The 19,640-nt window shown below is 47.3% G+C and overlaps 1 long non-coding RNA gene and 1 pseudogene across 2 annotated transcripts in view; both read left to right on the top strand.

The window, feature by feature from the left end:
* Positions 1 to 7,922: 7,922 nt before the first annotated feature.
* On the top strand, positions 7,923 to 14,473 carry LOC146334093 (uncharacterized). The gene is made up of 2 exons (XR_014786408.1): positions 7,923 to 8,523; positions 12,303 to 14,473. It is a non-coding gene; the product is annotated as an uncharacterized LOC146334093 (long non-coding RNA).
* A 1,179-nt stretch (positions 14,474 to 15,652) lies between these two features.
* The window catches only part of LOC146334092 (3',5'-cyclic-AMP phosphodiesterase 4C-like), a 42,871-nt pseudogene continuing 38,883 nt past the window's right edge, over positions 15,653 to 19,640 (top strand). The window contains exons 1-4 of the transcript XR_014786397.1: positions 15,653 to 15,706; positions 16,561 to 16,687; positions 17,002 to 17,158; positions 17,490 to 17,574. The product of XR_014786397.1 is annotated as a 3',5'-cyclic-AMP phosphodiesterase 4C-like (transcript). The remainder of the gene's footprint in view (positions 15,707 to 16,560; positions 16,688 to 17,001; positions 17,159 to 17,489; positions 17,575 to 19,640) is intronic.

The following is a 19,640-nucleotide window of genomic DNA, read 5'->3' as shown; positions in this document are numbered from 1 at the left end:
CAGTAGCTGTGCTGTTAAAACATGTTACGTAGCTGTGTATAGGCTGGGGGCTTTGCTTTTGGTGGGGCTGTGAATCCATTCTGGATTTCAATCAGAGCCAGCCAGAAGTCTGAAGCAGCTATCTGAGGTGCTGAGCCCTATCCCCAAAATAGGTTCAGCACCTTGGATGGCTCCTTTAGAGTTCTGGCTGGTTCTGACTGAAACCCAGAATGGATTCACAGCCCCACCAAAAGCAAAGCCCTCAGCCTCCACTGTGTATATGCATATATACAGTTATATGTACACATCTGTCTCTCTCTCTCTGTGTATGGAATTTTAAAAATAATAACATTAAAGGGTACAAATACACAGAGAGATGTGCGTAATGTCTGTGTACGTGTGTGTAACCTGGAATTTAAAATATATGTTTTAAATGGAAAGATAGGTGTGTGTTTTGTTATATTCAGCTAGTTCTGGTTATTTAATGAGATTTTATTGTTTCTATCATTGTTTTATTGTTTTCATGATTAGTTTTATTGTATTTTACCATGTATTTAAGTTTGTAAACCGCAATATAGAAATTTTCATTCATATATATATATATATATATATATATATAACTTGAGCACGCTCCGGGAGAGAGCGCAGGACAGGAAGGCCTGGCGTGCTATGGTCCATGGGGTCACGAAGAGTCGGACACGACTGAACGACTGAACAACAACAATATATATATATATCAGAAAATACATATACATACATATGTATATATAATGTATATTAAATACGTATATAAATACATAAATGCTGTCTGTCTGTCTATCTATACACACACACATGGGATTTAAAATATATATTTAAATTAAAGGATAGCTTTATTATGGGCTGTGTTAGCTAAATTCCTTGAATTGGCGTGAAAATATTTAAAAAGTCTTCCTCTAAATAAGGACGTTCCTTGAGATGGCTGACTTGGCCACAGTGACACCGGCCTTAGTTACATCCCGTTTGGATTACTGTAACACGCTCTGCGTGGGGCTGCCTCTGAAGAGTGTTCAGAAACTTCAGCTGGTGCAAAGAGCGGCTGCCAGGCTGCTGACTGGGGCTGGCTACAGGCCAGTACACTCCCCTGCTAGAACAGCTTCATGGGCTCCCGGTCTGTTTCTGGGCACAGTTCAAAGTGCTGGTCATGTCCTATAAAGCCCTATACGGCTTGGGTCCAGGTTATCCGAAGGACCGTATTCTCCCCTATGAGCCTAGGCGTGCCCTGAGATTATCCGGGGAGGACCTTCTCGCAGTCCCACCACCCTCACAGGCTCGCCTGGGGGGAACGTGGGAGAGGGCCTTCTCGGGGGCTGCCCCAAGGCTCTGGAACTCCCTTCCCAGGGAGGCGAGAGTGGCACCCTCCTTGATATGCTTTCATAGGCATGTAAAAACTTTTTTGTTCCAGCAGGCCTTTGGGGATAACTAGTCTGGACCTGTGAAAATATGACGTATGGATACTATTTTTGTTGTGGTGGTTGTCTTTTAATCTTTTGATATTTTTACAATTTTAATATTGATGAGTTAATTATATTTTTAAGTTTTGTACACTTGTAGTAAAAATGTAACCTAAAAGCCATTGTATGTGTCTTAAGCAGCACGTAGTATTGTAAGAGCTGCGCATGCCTGGAATGGGCGGACAGTAACCCTAAGATAAGGTTGCTAAGCAAACCGCTGGCAACCCATCAAGAGTAACACGCTGGCTGAGGAATGCAAGCTAAGTGATAAAACTGTAGTGCCGGGGTTGCCCAGGGTCGACTCTGCTTTGAGCGTGAGCTCCTTTGTCAAACTGTTTGCAAACAATAAAATCGAGTTGGACCCAGCCTGAAGTTGACTCTCCTCTTTGGGGCAAATTGGACTAGCCTCCAGGGGGCGACACTAGCGTTTTGTGCAACAATTTGGCGAGCGGTCAGGAGTCCCTTGGACCACCCTGGGGTCAAACGACAGAACTGGCAAAGGTGCTTGTGGGGTGCGCCGGACCGCCTTTGAGGTCTGCCACGGCACCAGAGAACGGGGGTCGGGACACCCAGGAGGTTAAAGGCGTGGACTCCATTGATTGAGTCAACCAGGCTGAATGGGTCTGAAGAGACGGCACTAGGGTGCTGGGTGGAGTAAGTACTTGATTTCCCTTCTGTCTTTCTGTTTGAGTTGCCTTCGGAGCGTCTGAGGTTTGTCAGACTCCGTGTACTAAGATGTCGAAAGGCAAGCTGGTTACACTCTGTCAATTGGACTGGCCAGCATTTGGAATTAGTTGGCCAGACATAGGATCCTTTGGTGTAAATCTTGTAAATGCCGTATATAAAAATGTGGTGAATAATGGGCAATGGGATCAATTCGCCTATATTGATGGTTGGTTGAATTGGTGCGGAAAGAATCCCCCTTAGTTACAGAAGTGTAAATGTGCAAATGTGTTACTGGCAAAGGACCGCAGGGGCAAGAGACCCCGGGTGGTGTCTGAATCAAGTAGTGAGAGATAAATTTGCCTCAGGGAAGGTGAGATTATCAGCATTTGGATGAGTGCCAACCAAAATCCACTGAAGGCGAGAAAAGGTTGAATATAAAGTTCAATATTGTAAAGTCATGATGGTATGCTCCGAGGTGAAGCCCAAGGCCCCTGTTCCCCCCGATTCAAGCCCCACGGAAGGAGCTTGAAGACTGGGAGACCCTGCCCAAGGTGCCCTGAGCTCCCCCCGGTCTGATTCGGCCTGTTAGGTTGGGAGGAGAGGTTGTTGGGGGGAGGGAGGGGGCCCTCCAGAGACAGTTTGTCTGCCACCGTATCCACGTTTGTTAGAAGAAGCAAAAGCAGTTGAAAAAGTTGCAACTTCTGAAGAAAGAGATTTGTTTGACGACTTAAAGACTGTGGCAAAATCAAGAAACAAAGACAGAGCAAGTTCTTAAAATATCAGGGTCTGTGTGAGCTTCTCTCTGTCAGCCTGCTCAGAGCAGAGCCAAGGGGGACTTGCCTAACCCCCCTTCGCCGCGGCTGGTTTAGCCTTAGCAAGTTAGACAGTTAATCCAACCAAGACAAGTTGGACAGTTAAAGATTTGCAGTAAAAAGTACTGTGAGGCTTGTCATAGCCTTAAACTCCCGTTGTTGTAGATTGTGTGTTTGTTTGTGATCAGCTCAGTGTACAGTTTGATTTGTGATTTCAACACTCAGATAAAAAGCTGCATTTGACTGAAAGAACTGGGTATATTTAGCCTTGAGAAGAGAAGACTGAGAGGAGATCTGATAGCACTCTTCAAGTACTTAAAAGGTTGTCCCAGAGAGGAAGGCCAGGATTTCCTCTCAATCATCCCAGAGTGCAGGACACGGAATAATAGGCTCAAGTGACAGGAAGCTGGATTCCGGCTGAACATCAGGAGAAACGTCCTAACTGTTAGAGCAATACGACAATGGAACCCATTACCTGGGGAGGTGGTGGGCTCTCCCACCCTGGAGGCATTCAAGACGAGGCTGGGCAGCCATCTGCCAGGGATGCTCTGATTTGGATTCCTGCACTGGGCAAGGGGTTGGACTCGATGGCCTTGTAAGCCCCTTCCAACCCTACTATTCTATGATGCTATGATTTCCAAAGCTTTGATTTCATTTACCCTAATGAAGCACACATATGCAAATTGCTAGAGATTCACAGACTACAAAGGAAACAGCCTTCAAAAAGTTCAAAGAGAAACTACGAAAGTTAGTTTCCCTTTAAAAGGGGGGCCGCAAATTCTCTTAACTTAAGAGGTGAGAGAGAGAGAGTCCCCCACTCTCCCGTGATACTTCTAAGCCCAGCTGGGTTTCTGAAGCCTAAGAAAGTTCCTGCCCCATGTGTTCCAGCTCTTTCTCAAAATCTGAACTGTTCTGACGTTCCATTTGCTCAGAGGCAAACCTGACACTCTGCCAAAACTCATGCAGTGTGGAGTTGCCGATGCAAAAATGGTGGCTTGGAACTCTTTCCACATATGAGAACGCCCTTCCCTTGATCTTGATGGGCCCTGACCATGCAGTCAGAGGAGCAGTATAATTGTTAGATCTGCTCCACCATGCCCTACAATACAAAACAAATGTTTTCCAGTCATGGTGTTAGATTTTAATGATATGAAAAAGGTATAAAAGAAGGCAGAAGAAAGTAGCAGACAAAAAGGCTAAAAAAAAGAAAGAGAGGTTATCCCAAATGTGTGTCGTTGAGATTAGTAAGGAGATCTAAGCAAGTGAGTCTCTGTCGAAGCAATGGCAAACAGCCTAACTTGCAGAGAAGACAAAGAGTTAAAACTGGTGCATGGCACAGAGAATTTGAAACATGATCTGCAGAACAGGCAAGCCAAAAGATAAGTGTGCCTGTTACAAGAGGGAGGCTATAGTAGCCATAAAAAGGGGCGAAGCCCCCGTATGAAGCTTTAACAAAAATATTACCCACTAGAAGTGGACAATTAAAATAAAAAAGGCTTTTCTTAAACTGAAGCGAGCCTTAATATCACCGCCTGCTTTAGCCTTATCAGACCCCAGATCATGAAGTTTTTAGAGCTATGGTGCACATGAGAGCACATAAAAAGACTGCCATTCCTGAAAAATGGAAAAGGCAATGCTGGCAGCCACCATGGGAGGACATATAAACCCCGGCTTGAGAGCACAGAAGCGACCGGGGGGGGGGGGAGGAAAGGGCCGACCGGGGCTCGATAAATGTGCGTATTGTCAAGAGAAGAGACACTGGAAGAAAGATTTTCCAAAGTTGAAAGAGAAAAGAGACTCACCCTGAAGGCTGCCAAACATGAGCAGGTCCTCCGGGGCTGGGCGGGAGTCTAGCTGAAGGGCCACCACCCTACGAACAAATGCTGTGGAGAATCCCAAGGTAAAAGTAAGGGTTGGTGGCAAGGACTGTGAGGCCCTAGTAGATACCGGAGCCACATTTTCTATGATCCCTATGAAGCCCCCCCGGCGAGAGAAAGTGGAAAGCATGTAACTATAAAAGGAATTAAAGGGGGGGGGGGAACTAAATTGCCCCTGTGTAAGCCCCTCCTCACAAAGACTGGAAATAACATACTGGAACATGCCTTTGTAGTTTCATCTGCATACCTGGTTGCCCTCTTGGGGCGGGACTTGTTAACAAAACTGCAAGCTAAAATCTTCCTCCGTGATAATCAGATTGTAGTACAGCTGCCAGCAATGCAGGGCTCAAATTATCAAATGGCCCTTCAAGCAATCAAGATTGTGTCAGAGGCCAAAGGGACTGAGATTTTAGAGAATGTTGATCCATGTGTGTGGGCAGACAGAACCCCTGCCCGAGCAAATGCATAACACCAGTTAAAATCTTCTTTAAAAAGGGAGAGCCCTGTGTGCGTGAGGCAGTATCCTCTGAAGAAAGCCACCCGTGCAGGCTTGAAACCGCTCATTGAGAAGTTCAAAAATTATGGTTAGCTAATAAAGGGATCATCCCCCTTTAACATCCCGATTTTGGGTGCACCCGAAGCAGATAGCACCTCCTCCAGGTTGGACCAAGACCTGAGAACAGTGGCTAACTGCCCTTTGTGCCTCAAAAATGATGCAAAGATGTTTGAGCCCCCAGCTCAAATGAGAAGTCACCCATGCGCTTACTATCCTTTTCAGAGATTTCAAATTGACTTTTCAGAGTTGCCCCAGACTCATGGCTATCAGTACCTGCTAGTAATGATAAAAGCAATTGACTGCACCGCTCAGACAGTAGCCAAGATCCTGTTAAAAAGTAATCCCTAAGCTCTTGTTACCTAAAGAGAGTGAATCAAATCAGGGGCCCCATTTTGTTGGACAAGTGACGCAAGTAGTGGCCCAGGCATAACAAACTAACTAGAAGCTACACCCCCCCTTGGAAACCTCAATCCACAAGTCAAGTTGAGAAGATGAACCGCACCTTAAAGACAATGCTCACTAGAATTTGTTTAAAGATTAAGTTGAAAGGCCACAGGCCTTGCCAATCACCTTGACCCAAGTACAGTGCGCCCCCAAGGGAAGTATTAAATTGACACCCTTTAAACGTTCCATAAGCGCCCACCTTGGATATTAACTATGGCTGATAGCTTAAATATGAATTTAGAAGTAAAAGTTTTAAGATTCAAGGTTATGTTACTGCCTTGCAGTCTGTTTTGTTTTCACAGGTTTGTGACACCGCACCAATCCTGGACTTTAGACACTCCAGTGCATAATCTCAATCCCAGCGATTGGGTGCTAATCCAGTCCTAGAAAGATGAACCACCTACCAAGAAGCGGAAGGGTCTGTTTCAGTTCCTACTTACCACTCCCATTGCTATAAAAGTCACCAAAGGGAAGAAGTGGATTCATCACACTGAATAAAGGCATCACCTGCACCAGAGAGGGTCACACCGGAAGCTGACCCACCTGAAGGGCACCGTTGGAATAATGAACCCCTGAAAGGACTCAAGTAGCTCTACAGAAAGAGGGTGCTCTCCTTTCAAGGGTTCCTGATGAACGGAACAAAACTGAGTTCCAAAAGTTCAAAAAAAATGTGTTTTTCTTGTCAACATTCTAGTAGCTAGAACAAAGGCGTCCCAGGCCTCACTTGCTGTTTAGAGAAAACCGTCAATGCCACAGCGATAATAGTTTGCGCCTTTAAGTGCGCAGTCCACCGCTGGACCAAAGAGAGTATAAATTTGAGAAAAGCCTTTTGAGGGGGGAAGTGTAGTAAAAATGTAACCTAAAAGCCATTGTATGTGTCTTAAGCAGCACGTAGTACTGTAAGAGCTGCGCATGCCTGGAATGAGCAGACAGTAACCCTAAGATAAGGTTGCTAAGCAAACCGCTGGCAACCAATCAAAAGTAACACGCTGGCTGAGGAATGCAAGCTAAGTGATAAAACTGTAGTGCCGGGGTTGCCCAGGGTCGACTCTGCTTTGAGCGTGAGCTCCTTTGTCAAACTGTTTGCAAACAATAAAATCGAGTTGGACCCAGCCTGAAGTTGACTCTCCTCTTTGGGGCAAATTGGACTAGCCTCCAGGGGGCGACACTAGCATTTTGTGCAACACACTTGTATCTATATTTCTATTTATAGGTTTTAATTGTATAAGTTTTAACGTTGTAAAACGTTACTGAGTCCCAGTATTGGGAAAAAGGCAGGATATAAATAAATATAATAATAATAATACTAATAATACTAATAATAAATACCAGGCAGTGGGTTGACCAGGGATAAACAACTATATGGCTATTGGGTGGTATAGAAATAAAACAAACAAATCAGGCATTCAGTCACTGATTGATGCCAGGGTGTTCTTTTACATGAAGTTCTGCCCCCCCCCTCCGCCCTTCCTCTCTCTGCAGCTTCGACACTGGGAATGGCTTTTCTCCAGGCCGGAGCCCGCTGGACCCGCAGGCCAACCTGGGTCTGGGGCTCGTCCTTCAAGGCACCACCCCACATAGCCAACGCTGCGAGTCCTTCCTCTACCGCTCCGACAGTGACTATGACTTCTCGCCCAAAGCCATGTCCCGGAATTTGTCTGTGGCCAGTGACATGTAAGCATGGAGAGTGGGCAATAGTTTTGGGCAGGGCAGGTGGGGTTCAGGGACAACATGGCTTCCTGTTACTGTCTCTTGCTAATGGACAAAAGTGGGATACCTGGAGGCAAAGACCCCCAACGGCCTACAATCCTCTCCCTTCTACCTTTGAAATCCTCTATTGTACAGAAATCCTCTATTGTACAACCTCTCCCTTCCACTCCACCTTTAAAATCCTCCATTGCACAGAAATCCTCAATCCTATCCCTTCCACTTTTGAAATCCTCTGTTGCACAGCAATCTTCTATTCCACAACCCTCTTCCTTCCACCTTTGAAATGCTCTATTGCACAGAAATCCTCTATTGTACAACTTCTCCCTTCCACCCTTGAAATCCTCCATTGCACAGAAATCCTCAATCCTCTCCCTCTTGTTAGAAAAAGAGACTCCGTAACTGTTGGTGTCTCAAGTTACATAAAAGCCTGAGTGGCGAAAAAATGTAGGCAGAGCAAAAAGAAAATCATACTGACGTGCTCATGACTAACAGTTTGGTAAGCTGATACTGACTGTTTATTGGCTATTGACTTGGTGAGCCGATGTACTAACTGTTTCATTGGTTACTGGTAAGAACAATAGAAGCAATATGGTATAAAAGGCTTTTGCACACGTGTCTCGAGGTCCAGACTGCTCTGCACCCGTTTTGCAAAACGTTTCAATAAAATAGTGTTGGATCCACTGCTGCCTGCCTGGCATCCTTTCCTTCTAAACCGAAAGCAAGGACTATTTTTATCTAACAATTTGGTGCCGTGACTCGGATCCTGCTTCGGGGCGCGTCCCCTTCGCGCTGAGCCGAGGGGCCACGGAGGAGAAGTGGCCACAGGCGGTTGTTTTACACTGCCTTCTCCTCACGACAGTGGCGGCGGAGGCGCTCGGGGACCAATGCCAGAGGAAGAGGGAGACGTGATCACTCCTTTTAGGCACCGGCAGTGGATCAATAAGCAGCTGGACGCAGCTGCGGGCGGGACAGAAGAGGCTTTTGGGGTAAGTGAAACAGCTTACATTAGGGGATAAACGCGGGACGGTGGTGTGTTTGTGATTGTGTGAGACGCCTTCGGGCGAAGCAAGTGGGGAGCCCCGATCTGCATTTCCCTACCCTGGAGACAGGCTGGGTCAGAGGAGGGCGAAGCGCAAGAATTGCTGATTGAAATTCCCACCGTCATGGGCGGGTCCCAAACTAAGTCTGCGAAGAAGTCCCATACGCCCTTGGAGTGTTGTTTGCGCAATTGGTCACGTTTTAAGCAAGATTATAGAACTAAGATGACAAAGGATCGTCTTATCTTTTTTTGCACCCGGGAATGGCCAATATTAGAACCCAAATGGCCACCTGAGGGGTCGTTTGACCCAACCTTGGTATCTGATGTGCGAACAACAGTAGCACAGAGGGGAAGTTGGGACCAGTTCCCTTATATTGATTCGTGGGCAACTTGTGTGCCCCTCGGCGGCAGGCCCGCCCCATGGGTAATTAAATGTATATCCTTGGCCCTCCCTGTGATAATTAAGAAAAAATTGACCTTCCCTATTAGAGAGGTCCCCGACTCTACCGCCCAATATCCTCAAGAGACGTTGTTTGTTTATGTCCCATTCACGACATCTGACTTGTATAATTGGAAACAATTTAACCCCTCCTTTGAGGAGGACCCCAGTCCATTGTTGTCCTTAATAGAAAATGTGAGGCTCACACACAATCCTACCTGGGACGACACACAGATGTTATTAAACACTTGTTTCCTTAGTCAGAAACCGATTATTCTTGGCGGCGCGCGCCAAGCTTAGGGAGGAGCTCCCCCTCGTGACCGAAGATCAGATAGCAGCAGTGTTGCCTTTAAGACAGCCTGATCGGAGACTAGCCACCGCTGCACAAAGGCAGAGGCATGCCGTATTTTCGGCTCATTTTAGCAGGCATGAGACAAGCCGCGCGGAGGGCCCCCAATTTGCAAAAAGTTCTGACTTTAAAACAAGACAAAAACGAGCCTCCTGCCGTGTTCCTCCGAAGGCTAAGGGAAGCCTTCACCAAGTATACTGATGTTGACTTGAATGACCCAAATAATTTAAGGATTCTCACGACTCAGTTCGTGAGAAATAGTTGCCAAGACATCAGAAAGAAGTTGCAGAAAGTTGAGAAAGGATTGGCGGCTGACCTAAGTGTTTTACTAGAGGTAGTTCAAAAAGTTTATGAAAGACAAGAGGCAAGCAAAACTCCTTGCTGCCGTTCTCAGGCCAGAGCAAGGAGGGGTTAAGAAGGGTGGAAAGAGAAACAGAAAAGGGCCTCCCTTAGGAAAAGATCAGTGCCTTCTGTAAAAAGATTGGACACTGAAAGTGAGATTGTAAAGCCCTAAAACAGAAAGAGAAAGAAAGTAGAGGGGAGGAGCAGAGAGAGTTCTGTATAAACAAGAAAGAAATTAGGACAGACCGGGGCCCGGCCCCCTCTTAGCCGTCTCTGAGGCAAGACGGGACCCCATGGTCAAAATAAAGGTTGGGGGCCGCTCCTACAAAGCCCTTGTAGACACAGGGGCCGCCCCGTCCGTCCTCCCCCTCAGTGAGCCCCCAACGGGAGGTGGGGGGTTCACCACCATAATGGGGGTTGAGGGAAGGGCAACCCAAGTGCCCCTCTCTCGTCCCCTGTTCACCAAGGTTGGGAAAACACACCTAGAACATGCATTTGTCTGTACCCCCTCCTGTCCGGTGGCATTGCTAGGGAGGGACTCATTGACTAAACTCCAAATTGAGATTGCTTTTACTCCTGACGGAAGGATGGAGATACGGCTCCCTAAACAGCAGAGTAGTAAATGGCCCTTTTAAAGGTTGCAGAAAAATCCACCCCAGAGGCCACCGAGGACCTCTGGGGTTGACTGGATTCTGCCGACTATGAATAGCAAACTATGGGGAGACAGCGCGGCCGCTGTATGAGGCGCTGCAGAAAGATAGACTGGATAAATAGAAATGGACTAAGGAAATAAACAAGTCTTTCCTCAGTCTTAAAGCTGCTCTTGTGTCACCACCCGCCCTGGCCATACCAAATCCCAGCCGGCCATTTAGACTTTATGTGCATGAAAATAAGGGCATAGCTTCGGGAGTGCTTTGCCAGCGAAAAGGGCCCTCTTGGAGACCAGTGGGATATTACTCCAAGGTCCTAGATGTCGTAGCACGAGGATGGCCAAGTTGCCTGAGAGCAGTGGCGGCAACAGCTCTGATCTGTACCGAGGCCGAGAAAATGACGATGGGAGGACTCACTGAAGTTTGGGTGCTGCATGGGGTACCACAAATTTTGGTATCAGGAGGAGGAAGCAAATTTCTCAACCCGGCCCGGCATTCCCGATATGAAATAGGTTTACTAACAAACGAAAACCTCACTTTTAAGGCTTGCTCTAGCTTTAATATCACTACACTACTGCCAACATTACTGGGCACAAACGGATCGGGACTCCCAGATCATGACTGCCTTGAAGTATTAGACCTAGACACCAAAGGCCGACCGGACCTTGAGGATGAACCAATAGAGGGAGCCAGAGATCTGTTTGTAGATGGATCTAGCTATATGCTAGATGGAAGGCGCTACACATAGGGTTGGCGGAGAATTTCTCCCCGAAACTTCGGGGGGCCGAGCGCCAACGTGTTCGGCCCCCCGAACAAGTTTCGGGGAGAAATTCTCCGCACCCCCCCGCCCCCCGCACCCCCCCCCCCCGGGACGGGACTTACCTTTGGCGAATGTCCCTCCCGGTGGCAGGTTCGGCCGGCGGTTCGGCGGGTCTTCGTCCGGGGCGGGAGCGGCAGCCGGTCTTTTGACCGGCTGCCGCCGCCGCCATTCCAATAAAAGAAAAAAAAAAAAGTCCCCGTGATAGGCTACGTGACGATTAATGTAGCCTATCATGGCTAGATTTGCAAAGTCAGCCGTGATAGGCTACGTAAATCGTCACGTAGCCTATCACGGGTGACTTAAAAAAAAAAAAAAGCGCGTATGGATAATGGCGGCCCCCATAGGGAGCCGCCATTCACGTTCCTTATTTGGTCGCTGTAGTCTACTTAAAGATTACGTAGACTACGGCGAAAATAAGGGCAACGCTATTTGCGTTGCCCTTATTTTCACCGTAGTCTATGTAAAGATTTACGTAGACTGCAGCGACCAAATAAGGAACGTGAATGGCGGCTCCCTATGGGGGCCGCCATTTGCGTACGCGCTTTTTTTTTTTTTTAAGTCACCCGTGATAGGCTACGTGACGATTTACGTAGCCTATCATGGCTGACTTTGCAGATCTAGCCATGATAGGCTACGTTAATCGTCACGTAGCCTATCACGGGGGCGTTTTTGTTTTGTTTTTTAACTTTTTAGTTCGCGGCTGGGTGAGGCGAGGCGCCTCCTCCCCGGCCTGAATTTCGGCCGGGCGAGGCGGGAAGCCTCCCCCCCCCAGCCTGAACTTCGCGGGGGGAGCAGCGAAGCGCCTCCCCCCAACCGCAAAAAGCTTCGAGGACAGGTAAGAGACTTTCGTGCACCCCTAGCTACACAGGAGCGGCCGTCGTTACTCTAGACGAGAATGTGCACGAGGAAAGGTTGCCTCCTCATTTCTCCGCCCAATCCGCTAAGTTGGTAGCCTTAACAAGAGCCCTGCAGGCAGGCAAAAGGAAGCGAGTATACCGATAGCAAAAATGCCTTCGCCGTTGTGCATGCTCATGGGCAACTGTGGAAAGAGAGGGGATTCCTTACAGCAAACGGATCTCCAGTGGCTAATGGCAGCCTAATAGTGGATCTTCTGGATGCCCTCCAGCTACCCTCACAAGTGGCTGTTGTCCACGTCCGAGCCCATGGGAAAAGAAAAAGAGGAAAAATGAAGACAGGGAAACCAGAAGGCAGATGAGGCCGCAAAAAGAGCAGCCAGAGAGGGAATCCAAGGAACATTCCTCATTCTACCCAAAAGAAAAGAGCGCCCCACATACTCCCCTGCTGAGTTACAGATGGCACAAGAACACGGAATAAGTCCCTGCGACGACAGATGGATCCAGATGACAGATGGAAGACTGCTTCTTCCACAGACCCTGCAGAGGGTTGTTCTAAAACAAGTTCACCATTCTCTTGGACACCCTGGAGCATCAGCCATGATTGACTATTGCAAGAGGCTGTTTGTCTCCCCTGGCATAACTGTATGTGCCCACCGACTGGCCGCAACCTGTAAAGTCTGCCAGAAAACCAACCCTCCCAGGGCACCCCCTCCTCCAAAAGGAGGGCGACCATGGGCCTACTATCCTTTCCAGAGGGTGCAGATTGATTTTGCTGAGATGCCACCATGTAGGGGTTACAGGTATTTGCTTGTAATAGTGTGTCAAATGACAGGGTGGGTAGAGGCGTTTCCATGTAGGAACTGCCAAGCTAAAACTGTTGTTGCTAAATTGTTACAGGAGGTGGTGCCCCGGTTCTCCCTGCCCGAAGTTATAGAGTCCGATCAGGGCTCACACTTCACCTCAGTTATTACACGGGGACTGGCACAGGCTCTAGGAGTAGAGTGGCATTTACATTGCCCCTGGAGGCCCCAGGCAAGTAGACAAGTTAAAAGAATCAATCAGAGCCTCAAGGAGACTTTAACCAAACTCCAACGAGGGGTGAAGCTCACTTGGGTTGAGGCTCTACCAATAGCTTTAACGAAGCTTCGAAGGATGCCAAGAAAAGACATAAAATTGTCCCCCTTCGAACTGATGTTTGGGTTCCCGCCTCGGGTACACTGCGGAAGGAGGGAGGAAGTCAAGTGGGAGGTGGGTGATCAGATGCTAAGGGATCAGTTGACTTCTCTACAGTCTGTTCTTTCACAGCTACGAGCTTATTCCGTTCCGTTCCAGAGATTGCCGTTAGATGCACCTACCCATCTCTTCCAATCGGGAGACGAGGTGTTGCTGAAAAAGTGGAGTAAAAAAAAAAGCTTTAAAGGAAGGGTGGGAGGGGCCTTATTTGGTGGGACCAACCAGCCACTCGTGTGTAAAGCTTGTGGGTTCTAGCAAATGGACACATTGCAGCCGGATAAAGCCATTTAGGAGACCCTTGCTTCCTTCTGTCACCTGGAAAGAACAGAAGGACACGGGCAACGGTCCTTTGCTCCCTGGCACCCCTCCGGAAGCTGCCAGGGACACAGGCGAAGAAACCATCCAGGAGCCACAATCACCTGTAATATACAAGTCACAACATCTGGGAAAAGCTCGGGATCGAATTACAAAAAACTTGTAATATGAAGCAAGTATTGTGGGTGGTGTTGGTAATGTTAGTTAAATAAATATTAACATGGATGGTGATACCTCAAGGACTTGGGCTTGACAGCTTTAAGATAAAACCCCGAAATGTCACACCTACAGCCCTCAAACCACTTCTGGTACAGATCCCCGAGAAAGAGAGGCGTCCCTAGAGAACCAGGTTAGGAATCCCAATAACAGAGGAAACTGATAATGTGTGGTTAGAGTGGATAAAGTATACAGCCAAGTCCTTAAATAAGTCTGACTGTTTTGTTTGTGCCACAGGAAGATCGGTAGCAAAGGTGCTGCCTTTTCCTCTGGGGTGGGACACTCCTTCCCTCCTCACCTGTGTGATCCGTTTGTTCCAGCACCCTAACGCATGGGGAAAGAAAAAAGTGCCAGACTCTCAATAAACTATACCCGTGATGCTATAAAGGGATTGGCTGAGCAACTAGATGCCACTAGCTAAATGGCCTAGGAAAATCGGCGTGTTCTTGATATGATGTTAGCGGAAAAAGGGGGGTTTGTGTCATGCTAAGTGGACGGTGTTGCACCTTCATCCCTAACAACACTGCCCCAAATGGCACGGTAACAAGGGCTTTGCAGGGCCTCAACGCCTTGTCTGAAGAATTAGCCGAGAATTCGGGGATTAACAACCCCGTGACCGCCTGGTTAAAAAAAAAAAAAAGTGGTTTAGAAAATGGAAACACCTAGCAGCCTCAATCCTTATCTCGCTTGTAGTGGTAGTAAGAGTTCTAGTATTATTTGGTTGTTGCATTATCTCCTGTGTTAGAGGCTTATCCCAGCGATTGATAAAAACCGCTCTGTCAAAACAGATGCTCTTGCTTTATTGTACCAATAAAGAGGCTCCGTTTTAAACGCTTTAAGACATGAATAAAGACTTAAAGGGGGGAATTGTTAGAAAAAGAGACTCCGTAACTGTTGGTGTCTCAAGTTACATAAAAGCCTGAGTGGCGAAAAAATGTAGGCAGAGCAAAAAGAAAATCATACTGACGTGCTCATGACTAACAGTTTGGTAAGCTGATACTGACTGTTTATTGGCTATTGACTTGGTGAGCCGATGTACTAACGGTTTCATTGGTTACTGGTAAGAACAATAGAAGCAATATGGTATAAAAGGCTTTTGCACACGTGTCTCGGGGTCCAGACTGCTCTGCACCCGTTTTGCAAAACGTTTCAATAAAATAGTGTTGGATCCACTGCTGCCTGCCTGGCATCCTTTCCTTCTAAACCGAAAGCAAGGACTATTTTTATCTAACACTTCCACTTTTGAAGTTCTCTGTTACACAGAAATCTTCTATTTTACAACCTTCTCCCTTCCACCTTTGAAATCCTCTATTTCCTATGTTGTCTTTTGGTTATTGCGGTGAAGCCGCCAGGATTCATTAGCTTGGCAGCTGGGAATGTTAGTGAGCATTCCATAGTGCTCAGGGGATAACACTGTTAGGATGTTGGCAGTCCAGATTCTGTGAGTGTCATTGTCAGTCTGGCTGGGGATTAAAGCTCGTACAGGCATCCTGGGACTTTAAGGCTTTTTTGGGGTGGGGGCAGGCTGAGGACTGGGAAGGAAGTTCCAAGATATAGGGAGACCAGAGACAAAGATTGCAGAGGGGCAATGAATTCAGAAAAGGAACTTGAGTGAAGGGTCTGTGAGAACAAGAAGAGCAGAGATGGAAAACCAGGGCAACATTGCACATTGACTTGAACTCACCAGCCAAATTTAGGGGTTGCAGGCTTTTTAGTTTTAATGCCTGACTGCTGCTCTTATCACTTGAGATAAGGAGACCAATCAGATCAGGTTCTAAGCTGAGAAGAACTGAATGTAACCCTGAGCATTTACCTAGTGTGTTTCGATAGGAAGTGAGCCCTTTCTTGAACCACTATGGACTGTCTTGAAAATGATTGTCCGTCTCCAGCATCACAACAGTCTTGTAAGGTAGGCCAGTGGTATTATTGCTGTGAGGCTGAGAGGTCCTGTGGCCAAAGGCCATTGCTGAGCTGGAATAACTCATTCTCTTCTCAATCTCCAGACCACACCGTATACTCCAGCTGTCCCATTTTACCTGGGCCCATCTAGATTTCATAGAATCATAGAGTCATAGGGTTGGAAGTGGCCCACGAGACCATTGAGTCCAACCCCCTGCTTAATGCAGGAAGCCTGATTCCCAGGCGGTCTCCCATCCAAGTACTAACCACTTTGTCCCCATGTTTGTCTTTTGGGGGAAGGGGGTGCTTTCTTAAAAAGTTTGCATGGCTGGTGAGCAATTCCTCAGGGTTTCGCTCCCTCCCCGAAGCCTCTTGAAGTGAAATCTCTGAGTGAATAGTGGTGGTGGATGATTTTTGGCTCTGGTGCGCATGCACATAAAATATATATGTGTGCACATGGCCACTTAGGCACCATGTCATGTGCAGTCCCTATTTTCGCCTGGGAAATGTCAGAGGATATGCCACCCTATGTTGGGAGAAACCCTTGAGCAAGCTATGCCACATCGCAGCTGTGCCAGTTCAGTTCAGCTGGGGCTATTCCCCGGGCTGATTAATCCAGCCTAAACTCAGCCAGGTTTGATCCCTGACTGTAGGAATTGGAGTGATCTAAGCATGACCCTATTTTCACTTGGGAAATGTCAGAGGATATGCCACCCTATGTTGGGAGAAACCCCCAAGCAAGCTACACCACAGCACAGCTATGCCCATTCAGCTGAGCTCTACAGCCTATTAATCCAGCCCGGACTCTTTGTCTGAGCTGGTTGGGCTTTGTATCTCTGATGTGTTTTACCTCTCCTCTTGCAGGCATGGAGAAGACTTGATTTGATTGTTACCCCCTTTGCACAGGTACGGTTCTCTTTGGGGCCGGAGAATGTGCTGGAGCAGGTGAAAGTCAGGGAGGAGATGGTCAGGACTTGGAGATATGGTCAAGGTGTGTCCACCAAGTCCAACTTCCCAGTTCCCTTAGTGCTCAGTCAGATGCCACTAGGCCAGCTGGGAAGGGGAGTGGTGCACAGGAGAATCCCCTCTGTTATCTCTGATCAGAGATCCTACTGGGGATTCCTCCGGGATGGGAGGATTTCCTTGGAGGGGGGCAGGGCTTGGCTTCCATCCTATGTCGGAAGAAATCTCCAAGCAAGCTACACCACAACTCGTGCTGTGCTCTACAGTGGTCGGTGGCTGCCAATTAATCCAGCCTTTGTCGGAGCTGGTCGGGCTTTGTGTCTCTGGCACATGGCTCCACAGGGTACAGAATCCAGCCCATGGATCCTCTTGGGGTTTCTCTGGGGGGCTTGGCTTCCAAGTCCCTCCTCCCAGAGGAACCCCAGGAGGCTCCATGGGCCGGATTCTGGAGCCTGGCGGGCCACATTAGGCCCATGGGTTCTGTACCCCTGCCCTATGGGTAGCCCATAAGCAGGGCACGAAGGCAATATCCCTCTCCAGCTGTTCCTCCCAACAGACTGCCTCTGTGGATGGAGGTTTGACGGAGCTATTATGGCTAATGGCCATCCATATACTTCTTCTCGTCCCCTGAGAATTGTCCCCACCCTTTCAAAAGGCTATCTCAGCCAGTAGCAATCGCCTCACCTCATGGGACAGCAACCCATCAAATCAGGGGCAGGCAACCGGGCACCCTCCAGATGGACTACAATTGCCATCACCCCTCACCATGGGCTCTGCTGGCTGGGGGCTGCTGGGACTTGCAATCTAATCCATTCATAATTCCACATTAGGCCAGGAAGGGACTTTTTTAGCCGGTGCTGCATTGGCTACCCACCCATTTCGCTGGGAGGCTCTGAGTTCAAGTGCTACGACCGGGTGAGAATTACTTCTCTTTCTCTCTGCCCTGCCCACACCACGCCCAGTTTTACAAACCTTCCTCACAGCCTTCGCCGACTGGGTGCCCCCCCAAATGGGTTGGACAGCATCTCCCATCCTTGCCAGCCCTGCTGGGGATGATGGGAATTGCAGTCCGATACGTCCGGAGGGCGCCCAAAGCTCCTGTGTTGTGTACAACGTCAGATTTTGTTTTTACAAGGGAAAACTTGGAGTCACACGTGTTTGATTCTGAGGGGGTCCCTCTTTATGTTGCAGAACTCAGAGTCAGCGAGACCACGGAGTGAAGGAAAAAGAGTTTCTTTATTTAACGCGCGGGCTTAAGGCTGGAATCATTTCCAAAGAGCCAAAAGCCCCGATTTACATCAGCAGATTGTTTTTATAGACATTGTGACACATAGGAAATGGCTCCTCCTCTCCCTCCCGTGTGGGGTTGCAGTCCTCAACATTTCTTCTCCTAGCACCATTGTTTATAATACAAGAACTGGGTTATAGGGTAGCCATGATAAGCAGAGAACAGCAGAGAACATGATACACATATCACTATGACTTTAGCCTTTGTTGACAAGAAAAGAAATTCCTGTGTCTCGTCAGCTTACAACAATATATTCAAGGGAGAAAGAGCTCAGCAAGAACATGAAGCATGAGACTGCATGAGGCTACTTAGTCTGACCCCCGATATGGCTGCTACATTCCCCCCTTAAATGCATAATTTCATTACAATTATAGCATTTCATTACGCAAATAGACATTCTGGTTTGCGAAGCATAACACAGGACTCTTATAGCAACCCTCTTACTCAATATCTTGTTGAGCTATTAGAGCGTAGCGGGCAGCTGTTTTTGTGGCCGAGGCAGTAAACAGATTGGTTAAACAGAGCATAAGCCAAGGAATGCAAAGGCATAACAGTATCTCTATGAACAACACTGGTAGAATTAGGATGAACAATGCCTTAAACCAGCTAAGATCTGGAAGCCAAGGGGTTAACCAATCTAGCCAATTGTTTTGTCCCATTGTTATGTTAGCTACTATATTATGCATGCAGATTATTGATCTGTTAATCTACAGCATTACTATTATTAGTCAAATTAAAACAGCAAAGCTTTTGGTGCGTCTCACAACCCAGATGATGAAGAAGGAAGAGGTAATCTATACCAGCTCTGTTTTCTAAAACAGCACCTCTTAAATCACACAACTCTTTATTTAATAATGACAATGCTTGTGAGGTGGCATTTATGCTCTTGGCCAAGCTGCAAGCTAACCGGTTGATTTTCAGACCATCAGCCAAGGCTAGACCTGGAACTCCAACTAACGATACTGCCAGTGCCAATTTTTCTGAGTCAGAGTATAGCTGTAGGTGGCTATTACAATTTTCAGTTAGTTGGAGTGCTCTAGGCAGCCATCGATGGATTTTCTCTGGCCACGGGGGAAGAATTGGCACCAGGCAACAGAAGAATTGGCACCCAAGGCAACATGGGTGGTTATCAGACAAGTTGGCTGGAATGAATGACCAGGTACGGGAACCACAGGTTTAAAACCATCTATGAGGCAGAAGTATATGTGCATAATTACAAGATATGTTTTGAATTTCATTACAGTGGAAGGGGGGGGCAGGGATAGCTTTACATTTCCCAGAAGATTTTTGACAATTAATCATTCGTGCACAAGTGGCATTTGTTTTAGCTACGATGGGAGTACGTAGAGTGAACTCTGTAGGGGGTAAGATTTTCGCAACTATGCCCCAGTCAGAATTTTGGGAATAAGAAGTTTATATTAAAATTGCTTAATATAGTCTCGTTTTGAATTCTTTCAGGATGCTTACAGACAGGTATTAGGCAAGAGCTAATAAGCCTGTTTGCAGGTATATCTCTTGGTAAACAAAAATGCTTTACTCCAGTGATGTTAGCTAAGTGAAGCCAGTAATTATCAGCGAATTGCTGGGACAGACTTCCTCCTTCAGGGGCAGACCCCCCTTTTTTGCACCTTATTAAGGAACTATAATACAACACCACTAACACTACAACATGCATATTTGATCTTCTTTGGGA

The sequence above is a fragment of the Heloderma suspectum genome, chromosome W (assembly GCF_057233095.1).
Source record: "Heloderma suspectum isolate Gila_16-S chromosome W, 16-S_ref, whole genome shotgun sequence".
In the NCBI taxonomy this organism is placed as follows: Eukaryota; Metazoa; Chordata; class Lepidosauria; order Squamata; family Helodermatidae; genus Heloderma; species Heloderma suspectum.
The sequence above is the reverse complement of the archived record's forward strand: the minus strand, read 5'-3'. Positions and strand labels throughout refer to the sequence as shown.